The following is a 16,816-nucleotide window of genomic DNA, read 5'->3' as shown; positions in this document are numbered from 1 at the left end:
CATTATAATAAACGTTCAACAATCACAAGTCGGGAAATTCAAACCGCAGTTCGATTATTATTACCTGGTGAATTGGCAAAGCACGCTGTTAGTGAAGGTACTAAAGCTGTTACAAAATATACAAGTTCAAAATAAATAAATCGAAAATATTATTTAATTGATAACATAAAAATACATCAACATATAAAAACGGCTCTCTTTTTAAGAGAGCCATCAAATTTTTTAAATAAGAGTAAATTATTTTTATATATACAAAAAAATAAAATAAACAATTATTAATATCATATTTAATATAAAATTTTATATATTAATAGCTTGAATATATCTATTATTAGTATATCAATATTATTAATTTTAAATATAATAAAGGATATCGCGGAATATATATCGTAAATCAGTGTAATGCAAATGCATTACATTACCTTTATTATTTTCATTTTACATTTACTACTTGTTTAAGTACGCTTATAATTATTAGAAAAATATTTTTAATAATTTTAAAAAATAAATGAAATAATAAAAATTTAATAATAAATTATTTATTGAAAGTATAAAAAATGGTATAGCAAAATCTTTATTTTCTTTGATTAAGGCGAAATGTTTTATTAGTTATAAATTCGATAATCTCCTATCGATACTTGTTACTCTTAACTTGTATATATAAAAAATATAATAGTATATTAATTTATAATAAAATTTTTTCAAAAATTCAATAAGTTATTGTAAAATAAAATAGATAATATACAAATTATAATTTATTATTGCAGATATATTACAATAAAAAAAAAAAAAATAAATAAAAATATTTGGTAATGTATGTTATAAACAAAATAATTTGTTGTAAACAAATTATATAATATGTTATATTTATTAACAAATTTATTTACTCTTATATAAATAAAATTAGTGGCTTCCCAAAAAGGAAAGCCTGTTTAAATTTATCGGATGTATTAAATATTCTTTAATAAATTTACTAAATATTTTAAGTAAATTATTATATTTTCTTAACCTCCAAAACCATACAAAGTACGACCTTGTCGTTTTAATGCATATACAACATCCATAGCTGTAACTGTTTTACGTTTTGCGTGTTCAGTATATGTAACAGCATCCCGAATAACATTTTCAAGGAATACTTTAAGTACACCACGTGTTTCTTCATAAATTAAACCAGAGATACGTTTTACTCCACCTCGTCGTGCTAAACGACGAATTGCAGGTTTTGTAATACCTTGGATATTATCACGCAAAACTTTTCTATGACGTTTTGCACCCCCTTTTCCAAGACCCTTTCCACCTTTTCCTCTGCCAGTCATTTTAATAAAAAATTATTTACAATATTTTAACGAACGGATAACACGTGTGTTAACCTCACAAGTATTGTAATGTATGTGAGCGCCGGTACAATTGTGCCTTTTTATATAAAGCATTAAAGATTTTTTAAGCCACGCCTATACAATTTGATTAGTCCATACTCTGATAGCTATCCAATAGGATATGACAACAAAAATTTTGAAATTTCATATAAATATAAATACAACACATTTATTTCGCATTTAAACATTTGACTTTGTAGTATCAAATTGTCGAATATAATTTTTAAAATTGTGTGTTTTTTTGTAAAAACATTATTATTTGAAAATGGCTAGAACCAAGCAAACTGCACGTAAATCAACTGGTGGTAAAGCACCAAGAAAACAATTAGCAACGAAAGCTGCACGTAAAAGTGCACCAGCAACTGGTGGAGTAAAAAAACCACACAGATATCGTCCTGGTACAGTAGCTTTACGAGAAATTCGTCGTTATCAAAAAAGTACTGAATTGTTAATTCGTAAATTACCATTCCAACGTTTAGTACGTGAAATTGCACAAGATTTTAAAACCGATTTACGTTTCCAAAGTTCAGCTGTTATGGCATTACAAGAAGCTAGTGAAGCCTATTTAGTAGGTTTATTTGAAGATACCAATTTATGCGCAATTCATGCAAAGCGTGTTACAATTATGCCTAAGGATATACAATTGGCAAGACGTATTCGTGGAGAACGTGCATAAGCGTTTTAAATGACAATTTAAAAAAAAAAAAAACAAATAAGAAATATTTTCGGTCCTATATATAGGACCAACATATATTATTAAATAAGAGTATATTTTTTAATAAAAATATATATATATATATATATATATATAAATTATTGAAATAAAATTAAACATTATTAAAATTTTGTTATAATTATAAGCGATTGCTATTTCTAAAAATAAATAAATTTCATAAAATTTATATTATTTTATATTCATTTGAAATATTAAAAAAACTTCTCGCTTTAAAGTAACCATGATATGAGTTATAAATGCAATAAAATTTTATACAAAAAATAATATTTATTTGTTGACGAATAATATAAAAGGTTTACATTTCTAAATAACATATATTTATATATGGTGTGTAAAAAAAAAGAAAAGAAGAAAAATAATTTATATTTTTAATATAAAAAGGCAACCGCACACAGTGTTCCCAAGCGGTCACCCATCCAAGTACTGACTGTGCCCAATGTTGCTTAACTTCGGTGATCGGACGAGAACCGGTGTTTTCAACGTGGTATGGCTGTTGCCAGTAATAAATGAAAATTTTTACAAATATATATTTTTCATAAATATCATTAATATTAAAGTATATTATTAAAATTTTCAATGAAGTAATCAATTTAAATATATACTTATTTATTATACCATATATTTTAAATAAAAATGCAACCGCACACAGTATTCTCAAGTGGCCACCCATCCGTGGTACTGACTGTGGCAAATGTTTCTTAACTATTATTTTATAAAATATTTATACAAAAAATAATTTACTCTTATCAAATATTAATTTGTGGCCTGTATTAAGGCCTATGTTATTTTCATTTTTTAGCAAAAATAATGAAATATTTCAATATATTATTAAAGTAACAGATCATTTCTTTTTTGGTGCTGCTTTTTTAATTTTTGTAGGAGATGATTTGGCAACAGAAGCTTTCTTAGCTTTTGGTGCTTTCGGTTTACGAGCAGGGCTACTTTTGGCAGCGGATTTTGTACTTTTTGCTGGTTTTGCTTTAACTGGTGCTTTTTTTGATGCCGCTGATGATTTTGCAGTAACTTTTTTAGCAGCAGTTGATGATGATGGAGTCGCTTTTTTTGCTTTAGGCTTTTTGGCTGCCAATGATGTAGTTGTGGCTTTCTTTTCTTTTGGTGCCCGTTTACTTTTAGCACTCTTTGCTGAACCTTTTGCTCCACTTTCTTTTTTGGATACTTTTGATTTAGCTGAAGAATTAGATGAAGCGGAAGCAGCCAATTTGAATGAACCAGATGCACCTTTACCTTTAGTTTGTACCAAGGCTCCCTCAGTTACAGCAGCTTTTAAATATTTTTTAATAAATGGTGAAATTTTATCAGAATCCACTTTATAATTTGCAGCTAAATATTTTTTAATTGCTTGTAATGATGAACCACCACGTTCTTTTAAATTTTTAATTGCGTTAACAACCATTTCTGATGTACGTGGATGTGTTGGTTTTGAATGTTGTTTTGTACGTTTAGCACCAGAAGCTGTTGCTTTTTTTGTTGGTGTTGTAGAAGCAGCAGTAACCGCAGTTGCTGCAACAGCTGTAGAATTTTCTTCGGCCATATTTTTTTACTTTATAAAAATAATGTATTTATTATAAATATTTAAATGATAAAATATAATAATTCTATCAAATAAAAAATAAAGGTTTTCAATTATATCATTATTCACAATAATATAAGTCCCTATGTAAGTCAAAGTACCATGTAGAAAACACATAAAAATTAAATAGTATTTCTAATTTACTGTCGTAGTAAACATGATTTATTTTTTCAATTTCTATAATATATAAAATAATAAATTATAAATTTAATAATAATATTTATTTTATAAATTAAAATATATTTAATTTTTTTATTAACAATTATTAATAAACATAGTTTAATATTAATTATTTCAATCATACAAAACAATAATATTTTTAAGGTAAACTTAAAAAGTATATATTTTTATTTTTTATTTAATATCGATTTATTATAAATTATTAGTATATAAATAATTAAAAAATTTAATATATAAATATATATATTATAGTATAAGATTTCATTTTTAGAAAAACTTTTTTTGTCAATAATGAAAACGTATTATTATGAAATGTGTTAATCGAACATTGACAAAATATATTTCATTAGAAAATACTTTTATTTATGCATTAATATCAATAATTAACTATTAAATTAATTTTTTCATAATTATATAAAGAAATTTTATACTGATATAAGTATTTATATATTATAATATTTATTTTAAATATAAAAAAATTTATGACAAAATATATTATTAGAGTATTTGTTGAGATTAATATAAGATTATTTTAAATAAGAATTAATTTATATAATTATTAAAATATTATTAATTTTATGTTATGTAATTTTAATAAAAATAAATAATAATAATAATAAATATACAAATTTTTTAACAATTTAAATTTTATATGATCTAAATAATTTTGTTAAGTACGATATGAGAAATCATTGTAAGCTTCGTTAAGAAACTTTGTAATATAAAATAATAATAATAATATTAAATATATAAATAAATAAAATAAATTTGATATATATTTTTAGTTCATTCTGTGTATAAATCAAAGGATACCGAATAATTGGTAACGGATGCGATATATTATAGTATCGAGTATTAAAACATAATATATAAATTTATCTTGTTATTCAAATTTTTTGTTACTTAACTTATGTATTTAGAAAATTTATAATATTATTTATATAATTGACATAAAATCTTATAAATTGAAATTTTATTAATATGTATCAAAAGAAGAGAGTAACGTATTGATATAATATCAAAGGATACTGATTATTTAAATAACGAATACGTCATATATTGTTTGTGTAACGAAGTTCACTTGGCCATCTAGTTTAAAATAACATTTTCAATAGAAAGTTTATATGCTTTGTTTTTTTTTTTTCTTTAATTATTAAAAAAATAAATTGAAATTTAATTCAATCAAATTTTATAATAATTTTAAAAAAATTTTTCCTTTTAAAAAATATTTTGTGATGTTGTGATAATATGTATTAATACAAGTGCATCCTGATACTTTTATCTCTAGTAAAGGTATGAGTATCATGAACAGTTTTGTTATCTAATGATATTATTTTGATAATATTTTGTGTATATTCTTATAATATTTTGTCTAAATATCATCATAATACAATATTATTTTGATAATATTTTATGAATATTCTTATAATATGTTACCTAAATGTCATCATAATATGATGAATTATTTCCATAATAACATATAAAAAAAGAAAAAAAAAAAAAGAATCATTAATTTATAATTATTTAAATTGATTCTTTAAAAAAATATTATAATATATTATTTATAAAAATAATTTTTACTCTTATTTTAAATAAATTTGTGGCCTTTTATTAAAAGGCCTATGATCGATGTATTATTATTATAAAAATTAATGCAATGTTTTTAATTTATGCTTTCTTTTCAGTTTTCTTTGGTAATAACACTGCTTGAATGTTTGGTAATACACCACCTTGAGCAATTGTTACACCAGATAATAATTTATTTAATTCTTCATCATTACGAATTGCCAATTGTAAATGACGTGGAATGATACGTGTTTTTTTGTTATCACGGGCAGCATTACCAGCTAACTCGAGAACTTCTGCAGCCAAATATTCCATAACAGCAGCCAAATATACTGGGGCACCAGCACCTACTCGTTCAGCATAATTTCCTTTTCGTAATAATCTGTGAATTCTTCCAACAGGAAATTGTAATCCTGCTCGGCTTGATCTTGACTTTGCCTTTCCCTTTACTTTACCACCTTTACCTCGTCCAGACATAGCGAATAAATTTATTTAATTAATATTTTTTTTTGTAAATATAATCACACAGATGTGTACGTTACGGGGATTGTAACATAAATGTTTAAAATGTTATTTGGGTATTTTAATTTATAATATTTATAAAATATAAAACTTTAAAAATAAACCAATCACCTTATAGTATTATTTTTAGCCAATCAGAGAGTAGTATTCATTTTTATTGTTATATCCATCTTCGCGTATATAATACGCTAGTTGTATACACGACACGCTCATACATATACTGACTGGTGTTCTGTAACTATCTGTGTATATTAATTGTTTGTAACAATGCCACCAAAAACAAGTGGAAAAGCAGCAAAAAAAGCTGGCAAAGCTCAAAAAAATATATCAAAGAGTGATAAGAAAAAGAAGAGGAAGCGCAAGGAATCATATGCAATTTACATTTACAAAGTATTAAAACAAGTGCATCCTGATACTGGTATCTCTAGTAAAGCTATGAGTATCATGAACAGTTTTGTTAATGATATTTTTGAACGTATTGCTGCTGAAGCATCACGTTTAGCACATTATAATAAACGTTCAACAATCACAAGTCGGGAAATTCAAACCGCAGTTCGATTATTATTACCTGGTGAATTGGCAAAGCACGCTGTTAGTGAAGGTACTAAAGCTGTTACAAAATATACAAGTTCAAAATAAATAAATCGAAAATATTATTTAATTGATAACATAAAAATACATCAACATATAAAAACGGCTCTCTTTTTAAGAGAGCCATCAAATTTTTTAAATAAGAGTAAATTATTTTTATATATACAAAAAAATAAAATAAACAATTATTAATATCATATTTAATATAAAATTTTATATATTAATAGCTTGAATATATCTATTATTAGTATATCAATATTATTAATTTTAAATATAATAAAGGATATCGCGGAATATATATCGTAAATCAGTGTAATGCAAATGCATTACATTACCTTTATTATTTTCATTTTACATTTACTACTTGTTTATGTACGCTTATAATTATTAGAAAAATATTTTTAATAATTTTAAAAAATAAATGAAATAATAAAAATTTAATAATAAATTATTTATTGAAAGTATAAAAAATGGTATAGCAAAATCTTTATTTTCTTTGATTAAGGCGAAATGTTTTATTAGTTATAAATTCGATAATCTCCTATCGATACTTGTTACTCTTAACTTGTATATATAAAAAATATAATAGTATATTAATTTATAATAAAATTTTTTCAAAAATTCAATAAGTTATTGTAAAATAAAATAGATAATATACAAATTATAATTTATTATTGCAGATATATTACAATAAAAAAAAAAAAAATAAATAAAAATATTTGGTAATGTATGTTATAAACAAAATAATTTGTTGTAAACAAATTATATAATATGTTATATTTATTAACAAATTTATTTACTCTTATATAAATAAAATTAGTGGCTTCCCAAAAAGGAAAGCCTGTTTAAATTTATCGGATGTATTAAATATTCTTTAATAAATTTACTAAATATTTTAAGTAAATTATTATATTTTCTTAACCTCCAAAACCATACAAAGTACGACCTTGTCGTTTTAATGCATATACAACATCCATAGCTGTAACTGTTTTACGTTTTGCGTGTTCAGTATATGTAACAGCATCCCGAATAACATTTTCAAGGAATACTTTAAGTACACCACGTGTTTCTTCATAAATTAAACCAGAGATACGTTTTACTCCACCTCGTCGTGCTAAACGACGAATTGCAGGTTTTGTAATACCTTGGATATTATCACGCAAAACTTTTCTATGACGTTTTGCACCCCCTTTTCCAAGACCCTTTCCACCTTTTCCTCTGCCAGTCATTTTAATAAAAAATTATTTACAATATTTTAACGAACGGATAACACGTGTGTTAACCTCACAAGTATTGTAATGTATGTGAGCGCCGGTACAATTGTGCCTTTTTATATAAAGCATTAAAGATTTTTTAAGCCACGCCTATACAATTTGATTAGTCCATACTCTGATAGCTATCCAATAGGATATGACAACAAAAATTTTGAAATTTCATATAAATATAAATACAACACATTTATTTCGCATTTAAACATTTGACTTTGTAGTATCAAATTGTCGAATATAATTTTTAAAATTGTGTGTTTTTTTGTAAAAACATTATTATTTGAAAATGGCTAGAACCAAGCAAACTGCACGTAAATCAACTGGTGGTAAAGCACCAAGAAAACAATTAGCAACGAAAGCTGCACGTAAAAGTGCACCAGCAACTGGTGGAGTAAAAAAACCACACAGATATCGTCCTGGTACAGTAGCTTTACGAGAAATTCGTCGTTATCAAAAAAGTACTGAATTGTTAATTCGTAAATTACCATTCCAACGTTTAGTACGTGAAATTGCACAAGATTTTAAAACCGATTTACGTTTCCAAAGTTCAGCTGTTATGGCATTACAAGAAGCTAGTGAAGCCTATTTAGTAGGTTTATTTGAAGATACCAATTTATGCGCAATTCATGCAAAGCGTGTTACAATTATGCCTAAGGATATACAATTGGCAAGACGTATTCGTGGAGAACGTGCATAAGCGTTTTAAATGACAATTTAAAAAAAAAAAAAACAAATAAGAAATATTTTCGGTCCTATATATAGGACCAACATATATTATTAAATAAGAGTATATTATTTTTATTAAAAAATATATATATATATATATATATATATAAATTATTGAAATAAAATTAAACATTATTAAAATTTTGTTATAATTATAAGCGATTGCTATTTCTAAAAATAAATAAATTTCATAAAATTTATATTATTTTATATTCATTTGAAATATTAAAAAAACTTCTCGCTTTAAAGTAACCATGATATGAGTTATAAATGCAATAAAATTTTATACAAAAAATAATATTTATTTGTTGACGAATAATATAAAAGGTTTACATTTCTAAATAACATATATTTATATATGGTGTGTAAAAAAAAAGAAAAGAAGAAAAATAATTTATATTTTTAATATAAAAAGGCAACCGCACACAGTGTTCCCAAGCGGTCACCCATCCAAGTACTGACTGTGCCCAATGTTGCTTAACTTCGGTGATCGGACGAGAACCGGTGTTTTCAACGTGGTATGGCTGTTGCCAGTAATAAATGAAAATTTTTACAAATATATATTTTTCATAAATATCATTAATATTAAAGTATATTATTAAAATTTTCAATGAAGTAATCAATTTAAATATATACTTATTTATTATACCATATATTTTAAATAAAAATGCAACCGCACACAGTATTCTCAAGTGGCCACCCATCCGTGGTACTGACTGTGGCAAATGTTTCTTAACTATTATTTTATAAAATATTTATACAAAAAATAATTTACTCTTATCAAATATTAATTTGTGGCCTGTATTAAGGCCTATGTTATTTTCATTTTTTAGCAAAAATAATGAAATATTTCAATATATTATTAAAGTAACAGATCATTTCTTTTTTGGTGCTGCTTTTTTAATTTTTGTAGGAGATGATTTGGCAACAGAAGCTTTCTTAGCTTTTGGTGCTTTCGGTTTACGAGCAGGGCTACTTTTGGCAGCGGATTTTGTACTTTTTGCTGGTTTTGCTTTAACTGGTGCTTTTTTTGATGCCGCTGATGATTTTGCAGTAACTTTTTTAGCAGCAGTTGATGATGATGGAGTCGCTTTTTTTGCTTTAGGCTTTTTGGCTGCCAATGATGTAGTTGTGGCTTTCTTTTCTTTTGGTGCCCGTTTACTTTTAGCACTCTTTGCTGAACCTTTTGCTCCACTTTCTTTTTTGGATACTTTTGATTTAGCTGAAGAATTAGATGAAGCGGAAGCAGCCAATTTGAATGAACCAGATGCACCTTTACCTTTAGTTTGTACCAAGGCTCCCTCAGTTACAGCAGCTTTTAAATATTTTTTAATAAATGGTGAAATTTTATCAGAATCCACTTTATAATTTGCAGCTAAATATTTTTTAATTGCTTGTAATGATGAACCACCACGTTCTTTTAAATTTTTAATTGCGTTAACAACCATTTCTGATGTACGTGGATGTGTTGGTTTTGAATGTTGTTTTGTACGTTTAGCACCAGAAGCTGTTGCTTTTTTTGTTGGTGTTGTAGAAGCAGCAGTAACCGCAGTTGCTGCAACAGCTGTAGAATTTTCTTCGGCCATATTTTTTTACTTTATAAAAATAATGTATTTATTATAAATATTTAAATGATAAAATATAATAATTCTATCAAATAAAAAATAAAGGTTTTCAATTATATCATTATTCACAATAATATAAGTCCCTATGTAAGTCAAAGTACCATGTAGAAAACACATAAAAATTAAATAGTATTTCTAATTTACTGTCGTAGTAAACATGATTTATTTTTTCAATTTCTATAATATATAAAATAATAAATTATAAATTTAATAATAATATTTATTTTATAAATTAAAATATATTTAATTTTTTTATTAACAATTATTAATAAACATAGTTTAATATTAATTATTTCAATCATACAAAACAATAATATTTTTAAGGTAAACTTAAAAAGTATATATTTTTATTTTTTATTTAATATCGATTTATTATAAATTATTAGTATATAAATAATTAAAAAATTTAATATATAAATATATATATTATAGTATAAGATTTCATTTTTAGAAAAACTTTTTTTGTCAATAATGAAAACGTATTATTATGAAATGTGTTAATCGAACATTGACAAAATATATTTCATTAGAAAATACTTTTATTTATGCATTAATATCAATAATTAACTATTAAATTAATTTTTTCATAATTATATAAAGAAATTTTATACTGATATAAGTATTTATATATTATAATATTTATTTTAAATATAAAAAAATTTATGACAAAATATATTATTAGAGTATTTGTTGAGATTAATATAAGATTATTTTAAATAAGAATTAATTTATATAATTATTAAAATATTATTAATTTTATGTTATGTAATTTTAATAAAAATAAATAATAATAATAATAAATATACAAATTTTTTAACAATTTAAATTTTATATGATCTAAATAATTTTGTTAAGTACGATATGAGAAATCATTGTAAGCTTCGTTAAGAAACTTTGTAATATAAAATAATAATAATAATATTAAATATATAAATAAATAAAATAAATTTGATATATATTTTTAGTTCATTCTGTGTATAAATCAAAGGATACCGAATAATTGGTAACGGATGCGATATATTATAGTATCGAGTATTAAAACATAATATATAAATTTATCTTGTTATTCAAATTTTTTGTTACTTAACTTATGTATTTAGAAAATTTATAATATTATTTATATAATTGACATAAAATCTTATAAATTGAAATTTTATTAATATGTATCAAAAGAAGAGAGTAACGTATTGATATAATATCAAAGGATACTGATTATTTAAATAACGAATACGTCATATATTGTTTGTGTAACGAAGTTCACTTGGCCATCTAGTTTAAAATAACATTTTCAATAGAAAGTTTATATGCTTTGTTTTTTTTTTTTCTTTAATTATTAAAAAAATAAATTGAAATTTAATTCAATCAAATTTTATAATAATTTTAAAAAAATTTTTCCTTTTAAAAAATATTTTGTGATGTTGTGATAATATGTATTAATACAAGTGCATCCTGATACTTTTATCTCTAGTAAAGGTATGAGTATCATGAACAGTTTTGTTATCTAATGATATTATTTTGATAATATTTTGTGTATATTCTTATAATATTTTGTCTAAATATCATCATAATACAATATTATTTTGATAATATTTTATGAATATTCTTATAATATGTTACCTAAATGTCATCATAATATGATGAATTATTTCCATAATAACATATAAAAAAAGAAAAAAAAAAAAAGAATCATTAATTTATAATTATTTAAATTGATTCTTTAAAAAAATATTATAATATATTATTTATAAAAATAATTTTTACTCTTATTTTAAATAAATTTGTGGCCTTTTATTAAAAGGCCTATGATCGATGTATTATTATTATAAAAATTAATGCAATGTTTTTAATTTATGCTTTCTTTTCAGTTTTCTTTGGTAATAACACTGCTTGAATGTTTGGTAATACACCACCTTGAGCAATTGTTACACCAGATAATAATTTATTTAATTCTTCATCATTACGAATTGCCAATTGTAAATGACGTGGAATGATACGTGTTTTTTTGTTATCACGGGCAGCATTACCAGCTAACTCGAGAACTTCTGCAGCCAAATATTCCATAACAGCAGCCAAATATACTGGGGCACCAGCACCTACTCGTTCAGCATAATTTCCTTTTCGTAATAATCTGTGAATTCTTCCAACAGGAAATTGTAATCCTGCTCGGCTTGATCTTGACTTTGCCTTTCCCTTTACTTTACCACCTTTACCTCGTCCAGACATAGCGAATAAATTTATTTAATTAATATTTTTTTTTGTAAATATAATCACACAGATGTGTACGTTACGGGGATTGTAACATAAATGTTTAAAATGTTATTTGGGTATTTTAATTTATAATATTTATAAAATATAAAACTTTAAAAATAAACCAATCACCTTATAGTATTATTTTTAGCCAATCAGAGAGTAGTATTCATTTTTATTGTTATATCCATCTTCGCGTATATAATACGCTAGTTGTATACACGACACGCTCATACATATACTGACTGGTGTTCTGTAACTATCTGTGTATATTAATTGTTTGTAACAATGCCACCAAAAACAAGTGGAAAAGCAGCAAAAAAAGCTGGCAAAGCTCAAAAAAATATATCAAAGAGTGATAAGAAAAAGAAGAGGAAGCGCAAGGAATCATATGCAATTTACATTTACAAAGTATTAAAACAAGTGCATCCTGATACTGGTATCTCTAGTAAAGCTATGAGTATCATGAACAGTTTTGTTAATGATATTTTTGAACGTATTGCTGCTGAAGCATCACGTTTAGCACATTATAATAAACGTTCAACAATCACAAGTCGGGAAATTCAAACCGCAGTTCGATTATTATTACCTGGTGAATTGGCAAAGCACGCTGTTAGTGAAGGTACTAAAGCTGTTACAAAATATACAAGTTCAAAATAAATAAATCGAAAATATTATTTAATTGATAACATAAAAATACATCAACATATAAAAACGGCTCTCTTTTTAAGAGAGCCATCAAATTTTTTAAATAAGAGTAAATTATTTTTATATATACAAAAAAATAAAATAAACAATTATTAATATCATATTTAATATAAAATTTTATATATTAATAGCTTGAATATATCTATTATTAGTATATCAATATTATTAATTTTAAATATAATAAAGGATATCGCGGAATATATATCGTAAATCAGTGTAATGCAAATGCATTACATTACCTTTATTATTTTCATTTTACATTTACTACTTGTTTATGTACGCTTATAATTATTAGAAAAATATTTTTAATAATTTTAAAAAATAAATGAAATAATAAAAATTTAATAATAAATTATTTATTGAAAGTATAAAAAATGGTATAGCAAAATCTTTATTTTCTTTGATTAAGGCGAAATGTTTTATTAGTTATAAATTCGATAATCTCCTATCGATACTTGTTACTCTTAACTTGTATATATAAAAAATATAATAGTATATTAATTTATAATAAAATTTTTTCAAAAATTCAATAAGTTATTGTAAAATAAAATAGATAATATACAAATTATAATTTATTATTGCAGATATATTACAATAAAAAAAAAAAAAATAAATAAAAATATTTGGTAATGTATGTTATAAACAAAATAATTTGTTGTAAACAAATTATATAATATGTTATATTTATTAACAAATTTATTTACTCTTATATAAATAAAATTAGTGGCTTCCCAAAAAGGAAAGCCTGTTTAAATTTATCGGATGTATTAAATATTCTTTAATAAATTTACTAAATATTTTAAGTAAATTATTATATTTTCTTAACCTCCAAAACCATACAAAGTACGACCTTGTCGTTTTAATGCATATACAACATCCATAGCTGTAACTGTTTTACGTTTTGCGTGTTCAGTATATGTAACAGCATCCCGAATAACATTTTCAAGGAATACTTTAAGTACACCACGTGTTTCTTCATAAATTAAACCAGAGATACGTTTTACTCCACCTCGTCGTGCTAAACGACGAATTGCAGGTTTTGTAATACCTTGGATATTATCACGCAAAACTTTTCTATGACGTTTTGCACCCCCTTTTCCAAGACCCTTTCCACCTTTTCCTCTGCCAGTCATTTTAATAAAAAATTATTTACAATATTTTAACGAACGGATAACACGTGTGTTAACCTCACAAGTATTGTAATGTATGTGAGCGCCGGTACAATTGTGCCTTTTTATATAAAGCATTAAAGATTTTTTAAGCCACGCCTATACAATTTGATTAGTCCATACTCTGATAGCTATCCAATAGGATATGACAACAAAAATTTTGAAATTTCATATAAATATAAATACAACACATTTATTTCGCATTTAAACATTTGACTTTGTAGTATCAAATTGTCGAATATAATTTTTAAAATTGTGTGTTTTTTTATAAAAACATTATTATTTGAAAATGGCTAGAACCAAGCAAACTGCACGTAAATCAACTGGTGGTAAAGCACCAAGAAAACAATTAGCAACGAAAGCTGCACGTAAAAGTGCACCAGCAACTGGTGGAGTAAAAAAACCACACAGATATCGTCCTGGTACAGTAGCTTTACGAGAAATTCGTCGTTATCAAAAAAGTACTGAATTGTTAATTCGTAAATTACCATTCCAACGTTTAGTACGTGAAATTGCACAAGATTTTAAAACCGATTTACGTTTCCAAAGTTCAGCTGTTATGGCATTACAAGAAGCTAGTGAAGCCTATTTAGTAGGTTTATTTGAAGATACCAATTTATGCGCAATTCATGCAAAGCGTGTTACAATTATGCCTAAGGATATACAATTGGCAAGACGTATTCGTGGAGAACGTGCATAAGCGTTTTAAATGACAATTTAAAAAAAAAAAAAACAAATAAGAAATATTTTCGGTCCTATATATAGGACCAACATATATTATTAAATAAGAGTATATTATTTTTATTAAAAAATATATATATATATATATATATATATAAATTATTGAAATAAAATTAAACATTATTAAAATTTTGTTATAATTATAAGCGATTGCTATTTCTAAAAATAAATAAATTTCATAAAATTTATATTATTTTATATTCATTTGAAATATTAAAAAAACTTCTCGCTTTAAAGTAACCATGATATGAGTTATAAATGCAATAAAATTTTATACAAAAAATAATATTTATTTGTTGACGAATAATATAAAAGGTTTACATTTCTAAATAACATATATTTATATATGGTGTGTAAAAAAAAAGAAAAGAAGAAAAATAATTTATATTTTTAATATAAAAAGGCAACCGCACACAGTGTTCCCAAGCGGTCACCCATCCAAGTACTGACTGTGCCCAATGTTGCTTAACTTCGGTGATCGGACGAGAACCGGTGTTTTCAACGTGGTATGGCTGTTGCCAGTAATAAATGAAAATTTTTACAAATATATATTTTTCATAAATATCATTAATATTAAAGTATATTATTAAAATTTTCAATGAAGTAATCAATTTAAATATATACTTATTTATTATACCATATATTTTAAATAAAAATGCAACCGCACACAGTATTCTCAAGTGGCCACCCATCCGTGGTACTGACTGTGGCAAATGTTTCTTAACTATTATTTTATAAAATATTTATACAAAAAATAATTTACTCTTATCAAATATTAATTTGTGGCCTGTATTAAGGCCTATGTTATTTTCATTTTTTAGCAAAAATAATGAAATATTTCAATATATTATTAAAGTAACAGATCATTTCTTTTTTGGTGCTGCTTTTTTAATTTTTGTAGGAGATGATTTGGCAACAGAAGCTTTCTTAGCTTTTGGTGCTTTCGGTTTACGAGCAGGGCTACTTTTGGCAGCGGATTTTGTACTTTTTGCTGGTTTTGCTTTAACTGGTGCTTTTTTTGATGCCGCTGAGGATTTTGCAGTAACTTTTTTAGCAGCAGTTGATGATGATGGAGTCGCTTTTTTTGCTTTAGGCTTTTTGGCTGCCAATGATGTAGTTGTGGCTTTCTTTTCTTTTGGTGCCCGTTTACTTTTAGCACTCTTTGCTGAACCTTTTGCTCCACTTTCTTTTTTGGATACTTTTGATTTAGCTGAAGAATTAGATGAAGCGGAAGCAGCCAATTTGAATGAACCAGATGCACCTTTACCTTTAGTTTGTACCAAGGCTCCCTCAGTTACAGCAGCTTTTAAATATTTTTTAATAAATGGTGAAATTTTATCAGAATCCACTTTATAATTTGCAGCTAAATATTTTTTAATTGCTTGTAATGATGAACCACCACGTTCTTTTAAATTTTTAATTGCGTTAACAACCATTTCTGATGTACGTGGATGTGTTGGTTTTGAATGTTGTTTTGTACGTTTAGCACCAGAAGCTGTTGCTTTTTTTGTTGGTGTTGTAGAAGCAGCAGTAACCGCAGTTGCTGCAACAGCTGTAGAATTTTCTTCGGCCATATTTTTTTACTTTATAAAAATAATGTATTTATTATAAATATTTAAATGATAAAATATAATAATTCTATCAAATAAAAAATAAAGGTTTTCAATTATATCATTATTCACAATAATATAAGTCCCTATGTAAGTCAAAGTACCATGTAGAAAACACATAAAAATTAAATAGTATTTCTAATTTACTGTCGTAGTAAAC

At 24.6% G+C, this 16,816-nt stretch overlaps 3 non-coding genes across 3 annotated transcripts; all 3 read right to left on the bottom strand.

Moving 5' to 3' along the window:
• Positions 1 to 2,491: 2,491 nt before the first annotated feature.
• LOC123304638 lies at positions 2,492 to 2,610 on the bottom strand. Its single transcript, XR_006536638.1, has one exon. It is a non-coding gene; the product is annotated as a 5S ribosomal RNA (ribosomal RNA).
• Positions 2,611 to 8,969: 6,359 nt separating this feature from the next.
• On the bottom strand, positions 8,970 to 9,088 carry LOC123304642. The gene has a single exon (XR_006536642.1). It is a non-coding gene; the product is annotated as a 5S ribosomal RNA (ribosomal RNA).
• Positions 9,089 to 15,447: 6,359 nt separating this feature from the next.
• LOC123304641 lies at positions 15,448 to 15,566 on the bottom strand. The gene has a single exon (XR_006536641.1). It is a non-coding gene; the product is annotated as a 5S ribosomal RNA (ribosomal RNA).
• Positions 15,567 to 16,816: the final 1,250 nt, after the last annotated feature.

Source organism: Chrysoperla carnea (assembly GCF_905475395.1).
Source record: "Chrysoperla carnea chromosome X unlocalized genomic scaffold, inChrCarn1.1 SUPER_X_unloc_74, whole genome shotgun sequence".
In the NCBI taxonomy this organism is placed as follows: domain Eukaryota; kingdom Metazoa; phylum Arthropoda; class Insecta; order Neuroptera; family Chrysopidae; genus Chrysoperla; species Chrysoperla carnea.
This window is presented reverse-complemented; position numbering and strand designations above follow the sequence as displayed.